The sequence below is a fragment of the Trachemys scripta genome, chromosome 4, assembly GCF_013100865.1.
Source record: "Trachemys scripta elegans isolate TJP31775 chromosome 4, CAS_Tse_1.0, whole genome shotgun sequence".
Classification (NCBI taxonomy): Eukaryota; Metazoa; Chordata; order Testudines; family Emydidae; genus Trachemys; species Trachemys scripta.
Window position 1 is genome coordinate 93391870 of NC_048301.1, and position 24644 is coordinate 93416513.

Sequence of the window (24644 nt, forward strand, 5' to 3'; positions counted from 1 at the left end):
AACTGGCAAAGTATGATTTTCTTGTTTAAATTAACCAGACCGGTATTCTTCCTGTCAGAGCTTGACATGCAGCCCAGGGAAATTGCCAGCTGTGCTGAGGTAGAGTGTAGACACATATGGAAAAGAGTGTACAGAAATAAGAAACTGGCATGACTAAGTAAGTTATACCTAGCAGCATAGGCCACACGTAGAGGGAGGACATGCAGATTTCTGCTTGGCCTGCCAGGGGACAGGGGACAGAGGGAAGAGGGGTTCTGTCCTTCTCCCACTGCACCTGCCCCCTGGCATGTTCAGCCCATCCCTGGCAGCCGGGACCAGGCGTGGAGTGGAAGGGGCGGGACCAGCTGCTTCTCATGTTGGCTGCTCTGGGTTGCTGCTCTATGTGGCACAGCAGCTGCCTGTGAGAGCCCAGCTGGGGAGGTGGCAGCTTCTGCTTCCTGCCTGGGCCCGGCTGCCAGGGACAGGGACCCAAAGAGCCAGAATCCCCTCTCCCCTCAGCATGTTTCCAGATCGCTTGGCCCCATCCCTGGTAGCTGGGCCCAGGGGGGAGCAGATGTCACTACCTCCCCAGCAGGGCTTCCTCTCAGGCAGCTGCCATGCTGCATAGCGTAGCGACCCTGAGCAGCCACCTTCAGCCATGTGAGAAGCGGCTCTGTTCCGCTCCCCCCCCCAAGCCCGGCTGCCAGGGAGAGTGGCCGAATGTGCCGGGGGGAGGAGGAGGAGGAAACGTGGTGGGAGAAGGACAGAGCTCTCCCACCCCCTGCAGATAACTTTGGTGGGGCAGGGAGAACGCGTCAGTCCCCAGGCTGGGCAAAGGGTGAGGGGTTGCTAGGGAAGGCGCTGAGAGCAAGTTCCCAGAGATATGTGCTCCCCTCTCCTGTGGCCCCAGCCCACCCAAGAGATGGCGGGATTGGCTGCCTTGACCCAGAGAGGTGGGGCTAGAAGTTCCTCCCAGTGGAGACAGATGGGGCAATCACATGTCCTCCCCTTTACATTGTCCCCCACCCAGTATCAGACGGCACGAGTCAGCTATGCCTAGCAGGGCCACATTCTTGTCATATTCCACACCTAGTGATGTTCCATTCACATCAATGAGAGTTCTACACATGCATGACTGGCCCAGCATTAAACCTGATTAAACAGGAATCCATTGGGCAAGCTCGCCGTTAACTCATTTGGAAGATCTGTACCCACCTGCTTCCGCTACATTAATGGACTAGTCCCCAGAATGTAAGTTCTGTGGATGTAGAATAGCAATTTAAAAACAACTTTGTATAACACTGCTCTTTCAACTATTTGAAAGTCCCAGGAATACAAGGAAGAATTTAGAGCAGAATTGTAGTTTTGCAGTTGACACTGTATTTAATTATAATCCAAAAAAAGATCAGGACCCCATTGTGCTAGGGGCTATACAAGCACATAAAAAGATACAATCTCTGCTCCAAACAGCTTACAATCTAAGGGGACAAGAGATATACAATGGTGGTGGGAGAAAGATATAATTCAATAAATACAACATCTATATACACACACATTTGCTTTTCCTCCCAAACTATAAATAAAGTAAGTGCCAGCTATCCCCATCTGCCCCTCAAGCCATTATTAACTGGCTGATACAGACATCACAGCAGAGAGATATTTGAAGAAGAACACTTACGGATCATTTGAAATCATATGTCTCTTTAAATAATATACTATAAATAGACAGCACTGAAAACTGATATCACATTAAATGTTTTGGTGTTTACTATTTCTATTTTAAAACTACTATCTTCTTTCAACAGATATTCCCACATTGTCCACAGTTTGAGCATTTGCATTCAGACTGCAGACTTGAAACAGACAAAGTACCTTATGTTTTGGGTGCCCGGAAGAATTTGTGACTATGACAGACTTTACCAGCCACTTGTTTGCCACTTTCAGTTCATTACTAGTGCTGTATGTCATCAGCACTTGAAACACCTTATTCCAAAGCAAATAAAACACTTCACAGTAATATTAAATATGAACAGTCAAGAGATCCTACAGAGTTAATATTTAGTTAAATGAAAAATCAGTGAGAACAAACACACCTTGGTCCAAACATTAAACTTCAGAAATTTATGCACTGGGGATGAATGTGGCTCTCTACATTTAGACAATGGGAAAGTAAGTAGATTCCGAGTATCAACAAACAATGAGTTCCACAAAGAGCCTCAAGTGATACAATTGGAGAGAAGACACAAGGTGAAATTTATGAGTGACCTGAGCCAAAGGCCAGTAGGATAAGAAATCAGGAACTCCAAAAGATAACTTCAACCCTGTTTAAGAACATAAGAACTGCCATACTGGGTCAAACTAAAGATCCATCTAGCCCACTATCCTGTCTTCCAACAGTGGCCAATACCAGGTGCCCCAGAGGGAACGAACAGAACAGGTAATCATCAAGTGATCCATTCCCTGTTGTCCATTTCCAGCTTCTGGCAAACAGAGGCTAGGGACACCATCCCTGCCCATCCTGGCTAATAACCACTGATGAACTTATCTTTGAACCCTCTTATAGTAACAAGGTTGGCCTTCACAACATCTTCTGGCAATGAGTTCCATAGGTTGACTATGCGTAGTGTGAAAAAAATACTTTCTTTTGTTTGTTTTAAACCTGCTGCGTATTAATTTCATTTGGTGACCCCTAATTCTTGTGTCATGAGGAGAAGTAACTTATTTACTTTACCATGCCAGTCATGATTTTCTAGACTTCTATCATATCCCCCCCTTAGTCATCTCTTTTCCAACCTGAAAAGTCCCAGTCTTATTAATCTCTCCTCATATGGAAGCTCTTCCATACCCTTAATCATTTTTGTTGCCCTTTTCTGAACCTTTCCAATTCCAATATATCTTTTTTGAGATGGGGTGACCCGATCTGCACGCAGTATTCAAGGTGTGGGCATGCCATGGGTTTATATAGAGGCAATATGATATTTTCTGTCTTCTTATCTACCCCTTTCCTAATGATTCCCAACATTCTGTTCACTTTTTTGACTGCTGCTGCACATTGAGTGGATGTTTTCAGAGAACTATCCACAATAACTCCACAATCTCTTTGAGTGGTAACAGCTAAGTTAGACCCCATAATTTTATGTGTATAAGTTGGGATTATGTTTTCCAATGTGCATTACTTTGCATTTATCAACATTGAATTTCATCTGCCATTTTGTTGCCCAGTCACCTAGTTTTGTGAGAAAGTTTACTCTGAATTGGCAAACACTTATAATTAATATGAAATTTGATGAGCAACCAGTACATTTTGGATAGGATTGAGGTGATATGATGGAATCACCTGCTGCCAGCAGGAATATAAACAGCTGAATTTTGTATTGTTTATAGCCCACTACTCAAACAAGTTGAAATGCTAGTAAGAGCATTCCAATAATCAGTATAAGAAAGCCACAAAAGGATGGATCAGACTCTCTGTCTCCGAAGGAAGGAGAAGGGCAGTACAATGTGTGATTTTCAATTAGCTTTTTTCAGGAAACTGGGTGACATATTAGCAACAGAGGCATATTGTTTTGTCACATACTAGATCCATTCACAGCTGAAACCATTGTGCCTGAGCAAGACAATTTGCTATGGTAGAAACCAGCAGCTGTTTGCAATACGTATAATATACAAATTGTGTATAATACGATTTGCAGTGCATATTCTATAGGGAACAAACAAAAATATGACATGCTTTGGAACAAAATCAGCAGACTGATTAGGTCTAAATCATGCACTGGCACAACTTCTGCAAGTAGAAAGTCCCCATGATCGTGTCTGAGAGCTGAAATTGTACCATAGTGGAACATTAACCAAAAAAAAAAAAAAACAGTGCATTTGAAGTAACATGTAATCTTCCTGATCCAAGTCTTTATACTGATTTGCCATTCTAACATAGTGCCCAGTAATCTACTGGATGTATTTAGAAGTGTTTGCCATTTCACATTTAATTAACCACATGTCCCAATTTGGCACACAGAGTCCTTAAAAAGGTCATTGATTTAAACCCAATGTGATAAAACTTGGAATCATTTAATAATTTGCAAACAACATTTAATTACTTTAGTGTTCCAATACAAATATGAATGGGGTTTATAATACTGGGAAAACTTGTAAGTGTTCCATTGGATATAATTTTAGGCCACATTGTCTGTTAAGACACTAAGAGCCTAACAAAAGTAGTTAGCAATATTAAGTGATCCATTAAGATGTACTGTTTCTTAGCACATTGAGAATCACCTGTCTGCTAACTCATCTGTACAGCATTTTACCCATGAAACATATGGACAATCGCAGACCGTTTTTGTGTGGAAAATAGTCCTTTAAAAAAGTTTAAAGCTTTACTATTGTCCATCTAGCAGACTGTAGGAATCCGTCTCTAATGTGTCACTTCTGGTGGTTAGTCATATCCTGTTAACTAATAAATGCATATCTAAGACATCAGGTTAGTAGAGCTCAGCTCACAACTTAAAAAAAAAAAAAAAAAAAAGTTGAAAAAAAATCTTCATTTAAAAAATACCCAAATATTCCAAAAGGGTATTTTAAACTACTTTCTCTTTCTAAAAATTATGATTTTTTATTTATGAAATCAACAGATAAATATTAATAAACAAATAGTATTTTAAAAATATTAACTGCTTATTTAAACTAAATTGTGTGAATTCAAAACTCACCAGTCGTTCTGTTTCCCAATCAAACTCTTGCCAGGAAACATTTGCTATTCTGCAAAAGAAAAACCCCTCATGATCACAGCTCTGATATTTCCTCACTCCTAAAACACTACTGTTCTGATATGGTAGCATTTATCCCCACTTTACACTGGTGACTCCCATATAGCACAGGGCACCAAAGAATCAGGCTCAATGTATTATAAAGCTTTGCTCTCTCTGTTTGTAGCCCTGCTAGCCTGTACACCTGCACTCAGGAGAGTCTCACTGACTTCCATAGAACTCCACATAGATGCAGGGGTTTTCACTAGCACATTCTGATACAGCATAAGGGCCCTGGGTGAAATTCACCTGCATGCAAGACTGTATTCAGCACTTAGGGTGACCAGATGTCCCGATTTTATAGGGACAGTCCTGATTTTTGGGTCTTTTGCTTATATAGGCTCCTATTACCCCCCACCCCGTCCTGATTTTTCACATTTGCTGTCTGGTCACCCTATCAGCACTTGAGCCTAAATGCTGGGTTAACATAGCATCGAGGGTATTGAATGGGCTCTCTGCTCTTGGGTGCATTTTGTCACAAAAGTCTTATGAATAAATGAAGCCTTCACCCCAAATGAAGAGAAAAATCAATGAGTTATGGGAACTGTGAGGATCACAGCAGATTCATGTGATTACACCTATTAAAATAGAGGGCACTTTGTTGTTCTGTAATTAAAACAAAATCAGGCAATCGCCAGTAATGAACTACTCTCTAAACTGATGGTTTGCACAAAGGCTAGGAGAATGCTCATACAATATGTAAGGCCAAGATCAATGTTCTGATCATTTCCAAGCGGTCCTGGGAATGTCAGATCATGATCAAATTTAGCAAATAAAGCAGTTTAATACAGAAAACAAATAATTCACATTATGGACCCGGCTGTTGCGTTAAGAAACCCCACTCCTTTGTTTTTCTCACTATTCTCCATCTTTTTCCTCTTTATTTCCCTTTGTCTTTCTGCAGCTATTCCTCACTCTCTCAAGACTGTTTTTTCCTACCTCTGGACACTTTAAACCAGTGGTTAAAGTGAGCTGAAACATGAAGAAAGGGGGGCCCACTCCCCCAAGCCAGAGAAAGGAGAAGGGAGCACTGTTCCTCCCACCCTTAGTTTACCCTAATCCTACTTTGAACTTAATACATTGGACCAAATTTTCACTTACATCAGCAGGGCCCCACTGAAATCAACAGGGTTGCACAAGGCCCCAAAAAGTAATAAAGATTCAAATGAAACACTACCCCTATTTTTCTCTGCTTCTCTTATATTCTTTTGCACACACTCTCTCTCGGTTTCTGTAGTGGAGTAGCCCAATCCACAAAAAGCCCAAGGTGCTGGGCCTGAGAAGAGATTATCCTAAGTATATCAACACTAATCCTTAAGGAAATATCACTTAGAGATCCAAACGGCAAACTACATGCAGGAGTGCTTCCCTTTGTTTTCCTATTCCGTGTTCTATAGAAACAGAAACCTGGGCACCTTCTTGTCTCAGAGAATAATGCCCCTACAAAGGGAAACATCTTCAGAGGTCTGGGTTTCCTTTGAAAATACAGCATTGCTTGTATATTGCTGGCAGCAGCCTTCGGAGTCAGGTGAGTGAGCTTTGTGTCATAACTTGGCACAGCACCACATCATGGCAGGAATGCAGTACTGCACAATTCCACAGCCATAAATAGATAACTGCAAGTTCCCAGCTGTATCATATTTTGTTGTGTTTCATTTTCTTATCTCTGTTGTGTAGATAGTGTTGGTGCCCTGGCTTCCTGCTAGCCAGAGGAGGCTAAGAGGGCTGTATTACTAATAATATGGTTTTAGTAGGTCTCCGCTTGTGTGTTTTGTTTAAAAGAAAATAACAAGCTACGGTTTAAAAAAATGCATGGCAAGATGGAGGTGGATAACTGGCGAAAGCCAGAGGCAGGCTGAGCCAGGTGCACAGTTTCCAGCTCCAAAGTAGCTTAGAACTTCAATATAAACCCTGGGTTGGTTTTTCTGACTTGCTCCTTTCACAGCTGTAATGGCACCTCATGCCTTTTGGCACGTTCTGCACCCAGGTTGGCCCTTGTCAGCTCCCTTTGCAGCACTGTTTAGAGGAGCGGGGAGTATAATCCCCTTTCCTCTTAGCCTCATACTTATGCTGATACTCTAGGTCCTTCCTCCTGAGCTCAAGAAACAGTTTCTCTCTCCGAGTTACTGCCCATGACTGTCCCTAATTAACAGTATCCCAGGTTCAGTTAAAGTCATCTTGAGGACAAGCAGATTGCTTTGGCAAATGACTTGAACAAGGAAGAAGAAAAAAATCCCAACATAAAAGAAATACAAATCAAACAATCCAGCTGAATACTATGGAAAAAATTTCTTGTTGGGCACAATCTAGTGTGACAATGAACAGAAATATCACCTGGGGGAGGCAGAACAAAGTCCTCTCCCAGCCTAAAGTTGCACCTCTCTTTAACTGTCAGCTCAAAAAGTCCAGTGACATGATCTCAGCAGATGGGAAGGAAAAGATTGAACCCAGTCTTTTGACTTGATTTAGTCTGCACGTGGCACTTCTCTCTCTCTCTCACACACAGGGTATTTCTTTTCTTTTATGAGACATTTGCTTGTAGCACAGTAAGAAGAAATACCTTCAGTTTCAGATGCCATATTGTGCTAATAGTCCCCTTTCCTTTTCCGAAGCCTACATCAACATTTGAGTGTTATTCTCTTTCCACTAATGCACTGGCAGTCATTACAGCTTTATGGCTTTCACACGTGTGTACGGAATATTTGGGTGAATTCTGGGTGGCCTAGGCTGGGGCTATCAGCCTAATAATATGAGAGTTCTATCAAGTATCATGGTATCTTTCTATTTCTATTTCTGTTTTTCCCATTTGATCACTTCCAGTTTGATTCCCTCCCCATTCAGTCTCCTTTTCCCTCTGTTTCCCCCCTTCCCTTTCTCCTCTTCCCCATTATTGACATTTTTTTCCTGATGTGTGGCCTCAATGGCCCTGACTCTGAAGTCCTTACTCAAGAAAAAATTGCCCCTGAAGCCAGGTTGGGACAATCAAGTTGACTTCATCAGGAGACTTGCCTGGGTAAGGACTGGAGAATCAAGGACAATAGGTAAGGCTGGTAATGAGCTGTTCCAACGGTTATCAAAATTGCTCTGACTATAACAGTTTGGATAGCACTTTCATTAGTAAGGTGGGTCTTTCCCCTGGGTCACAGTCCCGAAGTGAGAGACAAGTGCTGATTCAGAATGTTACAAGGATCTGGCAAGCAACAGCATATGATAGGGTAAATTTTAGACTGGAATTAAAACAGTAAGTAATAGCATTCAGATCTGGTCCATTTTTAGTGAAATGTGCAAAATCCTGGGTTGCAACAACTCAGTCAGTGGAGATTTTAACCCATTTCTGAAGTTATCCATTTTCAACACGTGACAAAATCATAAATTAATAAAGTGTTTCAGCCCAAACGACAGAAACATTCCAATTCTAATTCAACACAAAGCTCAGTCATATAGCAATAATGTAATATAGTAATGTTTTCCTCTGAAAACCAAAAAAAAAGTTCTGAGCAAACCAAGAGGAAGTCTTATTTTGTGATAGGAGATAATGTGGAAACAAGTATACTGGCATAATTTCCATGTTACCTTCAAAGAAATGGCAATATTTCATTGTCCACCCATCATTTCATGGAGTAATACCAGCTGGAAGTTCAAGAATTTTTTAGTTAAACCAAAGGAACTTCAAGCCTCAAATGTGCATTTAAGATATCCACCTCTCTAAAGGAATGAGATTTTGTTTTGTTGCTCTGTATTAGTTTTCTTTCCTATCTACTACATCTTCTATTATTGAAGAACAGTGTTGACTACTGTAATAACCTACACTAAAGCAAGCAACCCTGAAATCTCAATGCCACTATTCGTTAAGGATGCTTGAATAGAAAGCACTTTTCCAAGAGGTGAAATAAGTCAGGCAAGTTTTCAATGTGTGAATAATGCATATCTAAGACAATTAGTTATTCACAGAGGCAAAAGAAATGGCTAATTTACTGTTCTGCTATCTTCTTCCATTTAACATTTTTTTTAAGCTTTATAGAATGACTACTTGGGAACATGCATAGATACAGGATATACACAAAGTGCATGCTTATAGATTGTTCACAGAGAGACAACCTCTTGTCTTGTTATGTAATATACATTGTAGGACTATATATCCATTTCGGGAACGTGCACAGGATGTTATAATATGAATATGCTTCGACAAACTACATGTAACAATTTATATATGTTGTGCTCCTAGAATACCCTCCAGGATCTCAAAGAATTTAGGCTTTGAACACCCCCATGAATTAAATATTATCCGTATTTTGCAGAAGAAGAAATTGAGGCCTGAAGAGACTAGATGCCCTCTCTTCTACTTAGCAAAACTCCATTCCCTTGTGGGTGCAATCAGGTAGTTAGTGACACTAGCTGTGCCTGTAAATATTCATGGATGCCAAATGGAAGGCAAGGTTCCATAAATCTGACATTGTGACATACCAAAATTATGCAGGAAGTATATGGCAAAGCCAGAAACAGTCCTCAGCAACCTGATCTCTATTACTCTAAGGTCACTTACGCCACTCTGACTACATACAGGGGCCTTAATGGGGTAGAAACAGCCTCCTGAGAATACCCTACTGCACAGAGCAGAGCTGATGTAAGGGGAAGCGTTGTATGCTAGCCCTGCTTCCAGCTCCCAGCATAGGAGTTGTTCCCTACTTCCCAAGACCTGTAGGGTATGTCTACATGGCAATAAAAGACCCATAGCACAGCTGGCACCGGTCAGCCAGCTTAGCCTGTCAGGCTATAAAACTGGAGTGTAGATGTTCAGGCTTGGGCTGGAGCCCAGGTTATGAGACCCTGAGGGTAGGGAGGGCCTCAGAGAACCAAATGTGTACACTGGTATATTTAGTCCTGCAGCCTGAGCCCCCCCAGCCCAAGTCAGGTATGAGACTCGGTGCCGCAGGTTTTTTATCATACTGTCGACATTGCTGCCCATGGCTCACTATGGGTAGCAAAGATAAACGAGAGCAGCCCTGAAACTACTTTAGCTTGCATGGGTGTGACAGGCAGACCCTTGGCTGCTCTAGAATATAGGGAATGTAAAGGGTAGCTTAAAGCCACACCCCTCTCCCCCCCACACACACACTCTATTTCTGTGCTCATTGCAGGAATGACGCACCAGAATCCGGGACTCATGTCTTCTGCTTTTTAATCCTGGGCCTAATGCATAGGACCATATTAACATATTTAGCAAATACATCTTGGAGGTTTCTTTGCAGGAATTGGGCTGACTGGTCATTCAGCGTGGCAAAGTGGAGTCAATGGCTATCATCCGATGAGGGGGAGGGAACAAGCTTGCATTTCCCCTCAGCAGGTGATGTGTTTGTTTGATCCCAACCACTTCACACACAATAAACCAACACAGAGAAAGAATGATTCATAGAAACCAAGACACATTAGAAAGAGGTTAGCTGGTGGATGGTGAAGCTGAACAATTAAGAATTAGGAGTGATTTATCTAAATGTATAATAAATTTGTATATCACCTTTGGAAAGAAGGCAGGAGCACTAGCTAGTCCCCACTATATAACTGTTGCTTCCTCTCCCCTGAGCTCAAGGGAAGGGCTAACCAAAAAGGCGGCTGTGAAGGCAGGAGAAGGAGAATACCTGTGGGAAGGCAGGGCTCCAGACCCAGGTGCTGAGTGAACCCTAAACTGGAGAACCCTTTTATGTTTGTCTTTCCTTAAGGGAACCAGTTGTTATGTGCTTCTGCTATTCACACTGATTACTGCTGAGTCATCCCACCAACTTACATGCCTTTCATCTCAAAAGCTCTTTAAAACCCCATTACACACAAAAAGACTGCTGAATCATCCCATTGACTTGCACACTTTTCATCTCAAAGCACTTTAAAGGTTAAGGTTGCAAAATCAAGCACTCAGAAGTTAGAAAATGGCAGAATTAAGATTGCCCATGCAACCTTGATTTGACTGCCTTGTTCACATGTATTATGCTGCAGTCTTTAATTACACAAGCATGTATTATTTTTTTCCACAGGACACCTGCCTCATTCACTGCACAGGATGGATGGTCCTCACTGACCAGGCGGCAATTAAATATTTTATTTTATCCTCATGCTCCATGTGTGGGCGCATTTCTTATTTATTGCACACTATTCATTCCTCATGGGCTTTTATATGGCGCTCATCACTACAGTCTCTAAGTGCTTCATAAACATTAATTATTTTCACAGCACCCCTGGGAGATGAAGCAGTATTATCATCCCTATTTTATAGATGAGATGCAGAGAAGCTAAGCTCAAAACTGTCCATTAATTTTGAGTGCTCAATCTGAGAAGCCTAGGGCCTGATTTTTCAGAATAATTAGCATTTGTTTGTTCAGAGCGCAGCTCTATTCCACTTAATTTGCAACTGAGTTCTCGGCACTTCAGCAAATCAGATCCAGGGTCTCAGACTGGGAACCAAGAAAATGAAGTACACCCAATTAGTGACTACTTGTGAAAAGTTTGGTTTAAGCGACCTTGCCGACCATCACACTCTTTTGGCAGGGGCAGGAATAAAATCCAGTTCTCCAGGGCAGAATTCAACTGCCTGAACCATGAGACTTTCTCTTCCTGTAATTGCCTGTCTTATTCACTACAAACCTTCCAACTTCTGCACCAAAGAAAGCAGGGGGTGACAGACAACAGCCTCCTTCACTGATTCATACAACCCTGGTTCATCCTCGGAACAAGATCCAACCTGTGCACTGAACGAGACAGAAGTCCTGTGTAAAAATAGCATGTGATCACATAAATTAAAGACCATATCACCAGACTGACCCAGCCAGTCCCAAGACTCTATTGTAAATCTATGGGAACAATCTTTTTAATCTGTTGCACAAGCTTCCACTCTTCATTGTCAAGGAAGATTTCATACTGGCCATTCAGAATCCCCAAATTATTAACTCATGTCTGCAGTCTTTACCTGGCCAATATTCCCATTAAAGATTTTCATGTAAGAAAGCCTACAAATGAAATCTGAACTTTCAGACCCAAAGGATTCAACACAAAGCATTTTTTTACCCTGAAAAATTAAGGTATTTTAAGGAAACCATGATAGACCTTCAGCTATAATAGCATGACTGGCACTATTCTAATGTCACATATCTGTGCATAATATTACATTATCTTATTTAATTGTTTTTAATTCATCTCTCTGCTATGAGCTCCAACAGTGTGTTTCTATTTGTTTCTTACTCCAAGATAAGTTCCACAAATGTGCTCATGCTTTGCCTAAAATTGCAGCTGGTTTGTAATTACAGTCTGAGACTTAAATTATCAGAGCCTGCGGCCCCCTGAAAAGATATAATTACTGAAAGGATTTTGTCTGTACATTTTGTCTGCACACTCAACCATCAATTAAATCATTACCATCTAATTCTGTTCCCAGGCTGTGGAATATTCTGAGAGTTGCTAATTCCTGAAGCTACTAAAGCTTGTTTTCAGATGGTTTTTAAGTGAAAAATTACCAAGTTTATTGAATGAATTAAGGTAAGTGCATTTCTCCTATAGAAATCAGGTCTGAAGAGCCCTTTATCTCTTTCCTCTGTGAAATGGCAGCACAGTGTCATCGTGAGTTACCCAGCCCTTGCTAGATGAGTGAGGTGGAATTATGTTTACTTACCTCTTATGGGCACGTGGGGGGCAGATTAATTAGGGCTAAATCCTGCCCTCTGGCCAATGCCCCATTAAGCAGGCATTGCCCATAGTTCTCATGCACACCCCCAGACTGCTGAAACTCTACCTGGTTCCTGCACGCCAGCACTACAGAGCATTTTGTCTGTGGCTCCTGCATTCCACTTCTAAAGTTTTGGCCACTTAGGCTTTGTCTACATTAGCACTTTTGTCAGCAAAACTTTTGTCGTCAGGGGTGTGAAAAAACTTCAGTTAAAAAGGGGTCTCAGATCTACGATGGAATTTCTGGTCAAAACAGATCAGGGAGAAAGAAAACCACCCCTGATTAGCCAATAGCCCAGTGGTTAGGGCACTCACGTGGGATGTAGGCAATGTTAGCTCAACTCTTTCCTCTGCCCAATTCAGAACTGGGACTTGAACTTGAGAATACAAGTTTATGTGGAAAAAAATGGTGAAAGGTTTCAGGTTCATTCTGATTCAGAACAAAAACAAATTCTGAAACGCCCATTTTTTTCACAAAATAGAATTGTTGGTTTGGGGCCAGCCCTGCTCAGCACAGGACCAGGAAGCTAGAGGGCTGGAGAAACATAAGATAACATTGCTGCACCTCCTGCTATTGTGGGCCTGGCCCAGCCAGGGCCCCAGCGTACATCAGAGGAGCCTCAGACCCTCCCTACCCCTTGGCATGACCTCTACTCCTGTTATGTGTCAACTCGGCAATCCCTTATGCCAAGATTGTTCTGTGAGGGTAAGAGGAAGACTGGCTTCTTTAAAGGCCCTTTATGCTGCTGGATCAGCTTTAGGGCAATGGAGACTTCTGCCCTCCGTGTCGTGTTGTGAACAGAACAACTGCTTCAGGGTGCATGGAGGTACATGGCCTCTTCAGTGCTGGAACCCTTTGGAGGCCTTACATGGCTTTTCTGCAGGCCTCAGCACTCTGAAGTGCTATGTGTGATTGTGGCAATATCCTTCTTACCGTTTTAAGTGTGCGGGTCAGAAAGCATTCTTTTCCCTGACAGGAGCCGTGTTCACAGCAGCCCCTTAAAAATGCTTCACCGTCTTCCTCTCGGGTGAGAAACTGTCACTCAGGAAAAAGTATTCCTCTTTCCGCCCCAGTCCCTCCCCCACTCCCCTGAGGACTGTAGCAGGGCCAGGCCTGCACTCACCGGTGGTGGGAAGTGCAGCGACCCGGCCCCAGCTGCGCCACTGGTGCGTGCCGGGGGGCAGTTCCCCCCATCCCCCAAGCCAGCACCCCCCAGTGTGGGGGGCTGCATGGGGCCCCAGAATAGCTAGGGACTGCCCTGATTCTCACTCTTCCATAATCCTGACAAACATTTCCAACTATCAGTACATTTAATAATAATAAATCTGGAACAAAGATCATACATCAGATACTTTAGCACTTTCAAGTACTTTGTCTAGACTGCTTTGAGGACGTGAGGTTGTGCTGGTATCCTCTATGTACATAAGAACATAAGAACGGCCATACTGGGTCAGATCAAAGGTCCATCTAGCCCAGTATCCTGTCTACCAACAGTGGCCAATGCCAGGTGCCCCAGAGGGAATGAGCAGAACAGGTAATCATCAAGTGAGCCATTCCCTGTCACCCGTTGCCAGCTTCTGGCAAACACAGGCTAGGGACACCATCCTTGCCCATCCTGGCTAATAGGCATTGATGGACCTATCCTCCATAAACTTATCTAGTTCTTTTTTGAACCCTGTTATAGTCTGTTATAACATAACCCTGTTATGTATTCCCTGTAAGAACTTGATTACTCTGAAGAACCTTTTATTAATTCAGTTTTAAACTATTTAATATTTTGGTGGGGGAAGGGTAATTTGTTTTAAAAAAATTCAAAGGATGAGGTTATGGGAAGTTACTTGGCCAGATTCCCCTTTACTGGTCTCCTCAGACGTTCTCCAGCTAGCAGCACAGAAACACATGGAATGTATCTGTCAGCTGCGGACAGAAATATTGCCACGTGGCGCATGGAAATGCAATCCAGGATTTACTTGTCACAGGTGAGAAGTGTCGGTTAATTAAAGCCTTCTCACTATTTATACATCCTGGCCCAAACTAGAAGTATTGGAAACTTCTTCATTCCACTGTACTTTCCAGATTTATTAATTGAGAAGTTCAAAAGTATTCCAGACCGTAGCATGATTTTTATTATTTATTGTTTATATTATGGCAGCACTCTGATACACCACCTAGCGTCCCATCGTGCTAGGCACTGTTCAAAACATAAGAATGGCCAAACTGGGTCAGACCAAAAGTCCATCTAGCCCAGTATCCTGTCTTCCGACAGTGGCCAGCACCAGGTGCCCCAGAGGGAATGAACAGAACAGGTAATCATCAAGTGATCCATCGCCTGTCGCTCATTCCCAGCTTCTGGTAAACAGAGGCTAGGGACACCATAGGAAGACCCGATTCCTTTTCCCAGAGCTTATAATCTAATTGAAGACAAGCTACAACAAACATCTGGAAAGGGGATAGGAAAGGGAAGATGAGGGTGACAATACTACAGAGATATGGCTCTATAGAGGGGTCTCAAACTCCCAGCCCGCAGGCCATCTGCGGCCCGCGAGCCTCCCCAATGTTGCCCGCAGGGCTCCAGCAGTTTTGGGGCCGGGTCTCTCCCTTGGCCCCAGCTGTCACCCCCAGGTGCTCCCTCCTCAGGGCCCCCGGCAGCGCAGCAGAGCTGAGCGGCATCTGCCTGCTCGCTCCAGTGGCTGCCGGCCCCTCCCTGCAGCCAAGGGGCGGAGCTGTGCCTCTGCGCGTTGCCCCCGCCCCAAGCACCTCTGCGGCCAATGGGACGCTGCAGGGGCGGTGCCTGGGGGCAAAAGCATGCGGAGGCCCCCCGGCCCAACCTGCCTTGGAGCCCCAGACAAGCACTGCACTCCCAACCCCCTCCCAGAGCCTGCATCCTCTCCCCACATATCCCCTCCTGCCCCCAAACTCCCTCCCAGAGCCTGCACCCGGTCCCCACACCTCCTCCCACCCCCAAACTCTCTCCCAGAGCCTGCACCACCTCCCCACACCCCCCAAACTCCATTCCAGGGCCTGCGCCCCATCCCCACACTCCCCCAGCCCCCAAACTCCCTCCCAGAGCCTGCACACCCTTCCCACACACCTCCTCCTGCCCCCAAACTCCCTCCCAAAGCCTGCACCCCATCCTCCAAACTCTCTCACAGAGCCTGTACCCCCTCACCACACATCCCCAGCCCCTAAACTCCCTCCCAGAGCCTGCACCCCAGACTCCCTTCCCCACCCAAACTCCCTCCCAGAGGCAGGTGGGAGCAGAGCCTGTGCAAGGATAAGCATCGCTTATTATAAACGTTCAAAAATGAATACTGCATAATATGTCATTGTTAATTAGAATTAATACACGTTCGGCTTGAAAATTTATTAATTTCATTATTTAGTCTACATATTTAATAAAAATAAATGAATAACCTGACAGTGTTGACATTGTTATTGTTTTCACTTTGCACAACATAGCATTGATCTTAAAATAAATCACATACATTATACACAATACACTGTCACTTCCGTCCTTCATTCTTTCATATCAAAATCTACTACATTTTATTTTACCTTTATAATATCCAATTATTATAATTAATAAAATTTATAAAATTAGAGCCTTGCATGGTGTCAAGTATCAGGGGGTAGCCATGTTAGTCTGTATCCACAAAAACAACAAGGAGTCTGCCAGTAACTCCACACCACAACAAAGAAACACTAACCCAGGAACCAATCCCTGTAGCAAACCTCGTTGCCTACTCTGTCCCCATATCTACTCTGGCGATACTATCAGAGGACCCAACCACATCAGCCACACCATCAAGGGTTCATTCACCTGCACGTCTACTAATGTTATATATACCATCATGTGCCAGCAATGCCCCTCTGCCATGTACATTGGCCAAACCGGACAGTTGCTATGTAAAAGAATAAATGGACACAAATCGGACATTAGGAATGGTAACCTACAAAAGCCAGGAGGTGAACACTTCAATCTCCCTGGACATTCTATAAGAGATTTAAAAGTCACTATTCTTGAACAAAAAAACTTCAGAAACAGACTTCAAAGAGAAACAGCAGAACTAAAATTCATTTGCAAATTTAACACCATTAATTTGGGCTTGAATAGGGACTGGGAGTGGCTGGCTCATAACAGAAGCAACTTTGCCTCTCCTGGAACTGACACCTCCTCATCTATTATTGGGAAGGGTAGCCGACCGGGTTTGGTCACTGGGAGGATTGGGTTTGGGTGTGGAGTGGGGAGAAGGCACAATCTGGGTTTGGCCAGGGGGTGGCAGGCGGGGTAGGATTCAAAGAGCCGCAAGGTGAAATGGGCGTGTTCCTCTCCAGTCCCTGGCATGCAGCAGCAGGCCAAGTGCAATTGCAACAGGGCAATGGGAGCATGTCTCCTGCTTTGCCTTCACGAGTCCATCCTGCGCCCAGGCTGGGGAGTTGAATGCTGGGCTCTCGCTCCAGCAGGGGGGCGTGGGGTTGGCAGGACTGTGAGGCAGAGAGTGCGCGGCTCTCATGCCAAAGCAGGGTTGGGAGGGTAGAAAGCTGGGGCGCAGGGAGGTGGGTTAAAGCGGCTTAGCCGCCCCTCCATGCGAGAGAGCCCTCAGAGCTGCAGCCGCGGTCTCCCTCCCTTCTCTCCCCAGGGAACAGCAGCAAGGGTCTTACACTTCCCACTGCAAGCTGCTCCACTCTCCTTCTGGCTGCTGTGCAATCTACAAGTCAAAGGAACTATTACTGTGTAAATGTACCTATCTGTATCCATTCACAATCAAAGGACTTCGCTGGCTTTCTAAATGGCCGGAGAACAATTCATTGGGAGCATGGTTCTTATCATATACGTCCTATCTCCCTACAGTCTGCGTTCTGCAGCCAGCGTCTTGATTGGCGGTGGCGCCCCCCAAATCTTGGTGCCCTAGGCAGCTGCCTAATTTGCCTAGTGGTTGCACTGGCCCTGGGTGGGAGGCAGAGTTTTTTGGGGGGATGGAGTTTTTGGGGGGTGGGTTCTGGGCAGCATGAGTGACATTGGCCCGCTGGGAGGATTTGAGGTGGAAGAGATGGATCTAGAGCTCTTGCTCTTAGTTCCATACTTCGTTCAGAAGACCTTTTTGCCTCTCAAAGGACTTCACCATGTGAGGTGCTGAGCACCATTTGTAAGGTGCTGAGCGCTGTTAGCTCCCCCATGATTTCTGAGGAACGTTTTCCATTTCAGTCACCAGAAGTATACTTAATCCAGTCCAATACGTTGCCTTTGCTTTTCAAACTGCAGTTGTCCTTTCCTACACACAGTGTACAATCTCTATCAGAGCAGTGAGTGTGAAGGATTCAGTCCATGGTTTTCCATACAGCATAACAGCCAAAAGCATTGGTCCAGTCCCTCAGTGATTCATTAAAATGTTTTACAGTCAAGTTGAAGTGCACATTTCATGTAAATAATGTTTGCATGGTGCTTCCCTCAAAATAACAAAAAAAAAAAATGTGGTCTTAAAACAACATGCTACAACTCCTTGAAAGAAAAATCTAATATCTCTTAAGCATTTGACCAATGCAAAAAAGATTTTGTGGCCAAATCCCACATCCTTTGAAGCTATGGGGAGTGTTGCCATTGACTTCACAGGGAACTGGCTCTTGGTTTGATATTTGCTTCAGTTTACAAAACAAATATTATGCCAAAAAGTGACCTAACATTTTAGTATTTCTCTGGATAGACTTTTATGTGATACAGAAAATGCTGAACAAAAAGGGGAGATGGAAGTTGTGAAATTTAGAAAAGGCTCCGGTGCTTCCTTTTTGTTTCAGATTTTACAAAAAACAAAGCTTATTTCAACATGAATTTGGCATTATTAGCTTGGTAGCATCCTATCTATCCTCTCTGAATGGGTAAAATACAATTGCAGGTGCATGAATATGAGTGGAATGACTGCATGGTGGTAATGAGAAAATTTTAATAGCTTCTGTCAGATTTCTGGTGAACCAGCCAGCGGCAACTCCTGCCGTCACACATTTTTAACCAGTCAACATTTATGTTCCCCATTACTGTCTCAGCCTATCACAGTAAGGAATGACAGTGCTGAACAACTGACAAATTGGTAATGTTCCCAAGGGCTTATCACTTAAGGGCTAGCAAATTTGACTTATCAATCAAATTGATGATAAATCTGTTATAATTATTGAACAATTGTTCTGCAATTATTCCACTTGCAGTTTCAATACAGAGTTAAATTATAATATACAAAAAATATAACAGAAATATTGACTGGCTTAGAAAAGAATCACATATAAATTTTGCTCAAAGGAAATAAATCCTGATAATGTAATTTAGGATTTAATCCAAAACCGACTTCAGTGACAGCTGGATTGGACCAGTATTGCCCTCAGAGAGGACAAAAATTCTGTTTCACCGATACTGCTCTCAGTGCTAACTAGTCTTTGCTGTATTAACCCCCTTAACCTTTCTGGCCCTAGTGACCTGAGGCCTGACTGTGTACAACTGGAGTGAATAGGAGCCTTGCCATTAACTTCAGTGAGTGCAGGATCAAGCTGTGATTGAAGGAGGTACTTCAGGAACTCCTCTTGCTCTGCCAGGGTGAAGGTTCGGGAGGCGGGAGATATGGTACTGCTAATCTTTAGGTAGGGGACTGTAGTAGCACATTTTTCCTTTGCTTCCCTTACCTCCCCAGTCCATGCCCTCTGCCTAAAGGTTAATATTGGAGTTGGGAGGCAGAGTAAACTGGGCCTTTACAAAATTAGGTCTCGTGAAAGGACTGTAGTAGAAGTGCTCCTGTTCCATCAATGTATGGAAGAATGGAAAGCAATCAGAAAACACTGTGGAATTTTTATTTCAAGAGCTGCTGTTTTGTGCTCCCCTCAGGACAGGGGAGTCAGGCAGGAGGGTCAGTGCCCTCAGGCTCCAAGAGCCCATGTCAAATCCTGGCTCTAAGCCAGCAAATTTCTGAGCATCACATGTGCTGTTCCCTCCACATTGCTCATGGCCCTCCACCACAGCTCCTTTGCCCATCTTTGTGACTCACTGTAGAGGGAAGCTTAACAACATTCCCCATGTCCTGCCATTAAAATGATCCAGTAGTCAGGTCAGTGACATGTGGTTTTACACTGCTTCCTGAACCTCACAAAACTCAGGGTACCACTAGAGAGAACAGCTCCTTAGAAACTGTGGCCCCAATCCAAAGCCCACTGAGGTCAATGGGAGTCTGTCCAGTGACTTCTAATGACTTTGCGTTGAGCCCATAGGAAACTTTTAGAGTGCTTTGGTGCCTGTCCTCAGCAGTTCCAGCTGAGGAACCACCAGCAAGAATGATGCAGCGGATAATTGCTACAACAGGACATGGGTCCCAGATCATTGTGGTCTTTATGGATCAGAATCAGCACCATGCACTTCACACACACTCACACGAGTGCAGGGACAGCACAGAAGCCCAGCTCAACAAAGGTATTAGGCTCCTGACTTCCTGAAGTCAAAAGCCTAAATAGCTTTGTGGATCTGGGCCAGAGTGCTGTTGGTATGTGCTTAAAATTACTAGATCCACCTCCCTACCCCACTGAATACAAAACACTTAAAAAAAAAACAGACAAGATTTTCAAAATTGATTGGTGATTTTGGGTGGCTTCCATTTTTGGGTGCCTAACTTGAGACCCATTGAAGACGCTTGATTTTCAATAAATGTGAGCACCCACACTCTGAAAATCAGGCCTTTTTAAGGTGTCCCAGATTGGATACCCAAAAATTTAGGCACTCAAAATTCAAGCCACTTTTTAAAATATTGGCCCAGCAAAGTATTACACACTGGGAGGGCCAAATTCTCATTCAGAAGCCCACTCAGTGCACAAAATGTTTGTGGATGTCTCCACTGGACACGGGCAGCATCATGTACTTAATATTTTGCCCTGCTCTTCAAGTGATCCAGAGGAACAGATCTATGATGTTACTCAGACCACCCCACACCAGCCCCGATGAGGTTAAGATGGCTCAGAAGAGGCCAGTTAAACTTATATGCTGCACTTGGGGGGTACAGTCAAGGTTGAGTGATAAGCACTAACTGAAGATGAAAAAGATGAAACCCGGTTGGGCTTGTACAAAGCCATGATGTTACGAGCAGAAGGATACTATAGGGAGAGAGTCTGTAGTTGCCCTTTAGGCACAGAGAAGTGGGTAGGAGGAAACCCAAGACGGAGCAAAAGCTCTGGGTTCCTTCCCTGATGGAAGGCATTTACCCAGAGAAGTTGCAGGGGAGAAAGCCTGTGGAAGGAAGAACAGGAAGAAGCACAGGGACAGAGATGTGAGGGTTGCAACTGTGTAGACTTTGGTTGCTGATAGCAGTGGATAGGCTCGGATTCAGGGAACTGGCATGGACTGGGAATTACAGAAGACTGGCTGGGATGGTGTACAGACAGTTGGTCCAGAAGGACTTGATCACCCCAGAAAGAGAAAATGATATAGCGACCTGGCTGGAGGGCTGAGTCATGAAGAGAGAACCCCAGGTCCTGGAGAGTGAGGGGGGCCACAGGGCGAGTAGTTGAAGAAGCTAATCCCTAGACCTAGCAGTGAATGTACCCCCCTTACAAGACCAACCTATAGTATAAGGGTATGTCTACACTATGAAATTGGGTCGATTTTATAGAAGTCGATCTTTAGAAAGCGATTGTATACAGTCGATCGTGCGTGTCCCCATTAAGCGCATTAGGTTGGCGGAGTGTGTCCTCAATACTGTGGCTAGCATGGACTCACGGAGTGGTGCACTGTGGGTAGCTATCCCACAGTCCCCGCTGCCCACTGGAATTCTGGGTTAATGCCTGATGGGGCAAAAACATTGTTGTGGGTGGGTTTGGGTACATGTCATCAGTCTCCCCTCCGTCCCTCCCTCCTTGAAAGCAATGGCAAACAATCATTTTGTGCCTTTTTTCCTGGGTTACCCGTGCAGATGCCATAGCACGGCAAGCATGGAGCCCGCTCAGCACACTGCTGCTGTTGTGAGCATTGTAAACACTTCACGCATTATCCTGCAATATGTACAGAACCTGGCTAGGAGATGCCAGCATGAGGACGATTGTGAGGAGGACATGGATACAGACATTCCTGAAAGCACAGGATGTGGCAATTGGGACATTCTGGCGGCAGTGGGGCAGGTTGATACAGTGCGACACCAATTCTGGGCCCAGAAAACAAGCATAGATTGGTGGGACCGCATAGTGTTGCGGGTATGGGATGATTCCCATTGGCTGCGAAACTTTCGCATGCGTAAGGCCACTTTCATGGAACCATGTGAGTTTCTTTCCCCTGCCCTGAAGCGCAGGAATACCAAGATGAGAGCTGCCCTGACAGTTGAAAAGCGAGTGGCGATAGCCCTGTGGAAGCTTGCAATGCCTGACTGCTACCGGTCAGTTGGGAATCAATTCGGAGTGGACAAATCTACCATGGGGTCTCCTGTGATCCAAGTAGCCAAGGCAATCAGTAAACTTCTGCTAGCAAGGGTAGTGACTCTGGGAAATGTGCAGGTTACAGTGGATGGCTTTGCTGCAATGGGGTTCCCTAACTGTGGTGGGGCGATAGACAGAACATATCCCTATCTTGGCACCAGACCACCTTGCCAACCAGTACATAAACCGCAAAGGGTACTTCTCAATGGTGCTGCAAGCACTGGTGGATCAAGGGACGTTTCACCGACATCAATGTGGGATGGCCGGGAAAGGTGCATGACGCTCGCATCTTTAGGAACTCTGGATGGTTCGAACAGCTGCAAGAAGGGACTTACTTCCCAGACCAGAAAATTACCAATGGGATGTTGAAATGCCAATAGTTATCCTTAGGGACCCAGCCTACCCCTTACTCCCATGGCTCATGAAGCCATACACAGGCAGCCTGGACAGTGATAAAGAGCAGTTCAACTATAGGCTAAGCAAGTGCAGAATGGTGGTAGAATGTGCCTTTGGACATTTAAAATCTCACTGGTGCTGTTTGCTGACTAGGTTAGACCTCAGTGCAACCCATATTCCCATTGTTATTGCTTCTTGGTGTTGCTCCATAATATCTGTGAGAATGGGGGGAGACATTTATGGCGGGGTGGGAGGTTGAGGCAAATTGCCTGGCGGCCAATTTTGAACATTGGCTCCAGGGTGATGAAAAGGTCCTGGCTGTCAGGGAGAACGGATTCTCCGTTTGCCTGCTGTGCATTCTCCTCCTCCTCCACAAAATTCTCCTCCATGTTGCATGAGACTCCCCCCTTGCAGGTGTCCACGGACAATGGTGGAGTACTGGTAGGGTCCCCCCCTAGAATGGCATGCAGCTGATCATAGAAGCGGCATGTATGGGGCTCTGACCCGGAGCCACCATTCGCCTCCATTGTCTTGTGATAGGCTTGCCTGAGCTCAACTTTCACGCAGCACTGCTGTGTGTCCCTGATGTAGCCTCTCTCCACCATGCCGTGTGCGATTTTGGCATATATATTAGCATTTCTTCTTTTTGATCAGAGTTCTGCCTGCACAGATTCTTCTCCCCATACAGCAATCAGATCCAGTGTCTCCCGTTCGCTCCATGCTGGAGCTTGTTTGCGATTCTGGGGGGGCTGCATGGTCACCTGTGCTGCTGAGCTCGCCACAGTGACCAAACAGGAAATGAAATTCAAAAGTTCCCAGGGCTTTTCCTGTGTACCTGGCTAGAGTATCGGAGTTGAAAGTGCTGTCCAGAGCGGTCACATTGGAACACTCTAGGATAGCTCCCGGAGGCCAATACCGTCAAATTGCACAATGCTGCGTCTGTACTACCCCAAATTTGACCCAAGAAGGTCGATTTTAGCACTACTCCCCTCGCCGGAGAGGAGTACAGCAGTCGATTTTAAGAGCCCTTTAGGTCGACAGAACGGGGTTGGTTGTGTAGCCGCATTGCTTATAAAATCGACCTAATGCAGCTAAATTCGACCTAACCTCATAGTATAGATCAGGGCTAAGAGTTTAATCCATACTGTTATTTTTATATAGTTGTTTGCTGTTGGGTTTTTGTTTGTCTGTTACAATGTGTCTCCTTCAGGCGTTCAAATACAGAATGGGCTTCCTAGTTATTTCTTTATCTGTAGTAGCACTGACTCTTTACATATGAACAACATTATCAGAAGAATAATCAGTGTTCTGCTAAAACTCCAGAGACCCAACAAATTATCCCAAACTGCATTACTCACACTCTTGCCCACAGTTTAAAATAAATGCTCAATTTGGAAGTGGAGCAAATATCTAGTAAATCTTGCCTGTGTTTCACCATCACGTGGAGAGAACTTTATTTCAAGCAATGAACCAGAAAGTGAAGCAGCAGAGAGCAGGAAGGGGAAAAAAACAAACAAAAACAAGACATGATGGGAGGGGGGGGGGGAATAAGCTCATTAGAATTAAACGCATTCGTGTAGAAAAATCCCTGACAACTCTAGTAGGCTGTGAGAGAAGAGATCCACAGGCCCCAAAACAGAAAGAAATAAATAGCAAAGCCATTGTACAGATCAGTGGAAATGAAAGAAGGGGGCTGGAACTAGCTGTGTGCACTGAGCTTTACCTACGGTTTCAGAATGCCAACACCAAACTACACTTTGAAAAAAGAGATTATGAATGGTGCGTCATGAAACACTGCTTTATTTAACAGTGGTTTGGTTGTAGAGAGGAGTCCAAACCCAAGACTCTCCATTCTGTGCTTCCCCTCCTGGTAACAAATATGAAAGTGCTAGCAAACACTTTCAGGAAGCATACTGTTTCCTGGGAGGTGGGGGGCAGAAACGGGGACTGTTAGAAAGGAATACCTGTCTGAGAAGCCATGACGCTAAATAAGCCATGTTGTAAGCAGCAACGATAAAGCTGCAGTTTGTTAATTAATCTTGTGTCAAAGTGAGAATTTATATGGCAGATTATCCAGTCCAGACACAACAAAGCATAAAACATGGTGGAGCTGGTAATCAAATCCTAGACGGCAAGAGGGACCGGTCTTAGCTGCACTGCAAAGAGCAAAATATTTCTGAGTACATAGTTTGTGTTATCTGCCTTCTCTTGTAATAGAACATGGAGGGGCTGACGCCTCCCGGGACATTAAACCTGCAAGCTAAGAAGTTAGCTCAGGCATGGAAGAACTGGAAAGAAGAATTTAACCTCTATGTAGATATTGCTGT

At 44.4% G+C, this 24644-nt stretch overlaps 1 long non-coding RNA gene across 1 annotated transcript in view; it reads right to left on the reverse strand.

The window, feature by feature from the left end:
• The window catches only part of LOC117877145, a 228975-nt gene that overhangs the window by 70400 nt on the left and 133931 nt on the right, over positions 1-24644 (reverse strand). The window contains exon 4 of the long non-coding RNA XR_004645630.1: positions 4689-4737. This is a non-coding gene — a long non-coding RNA (uncharacterized LOC117877145). The remainder of the gene's footprint in view (positions 1-4688; positions 4738-24644) is intronic.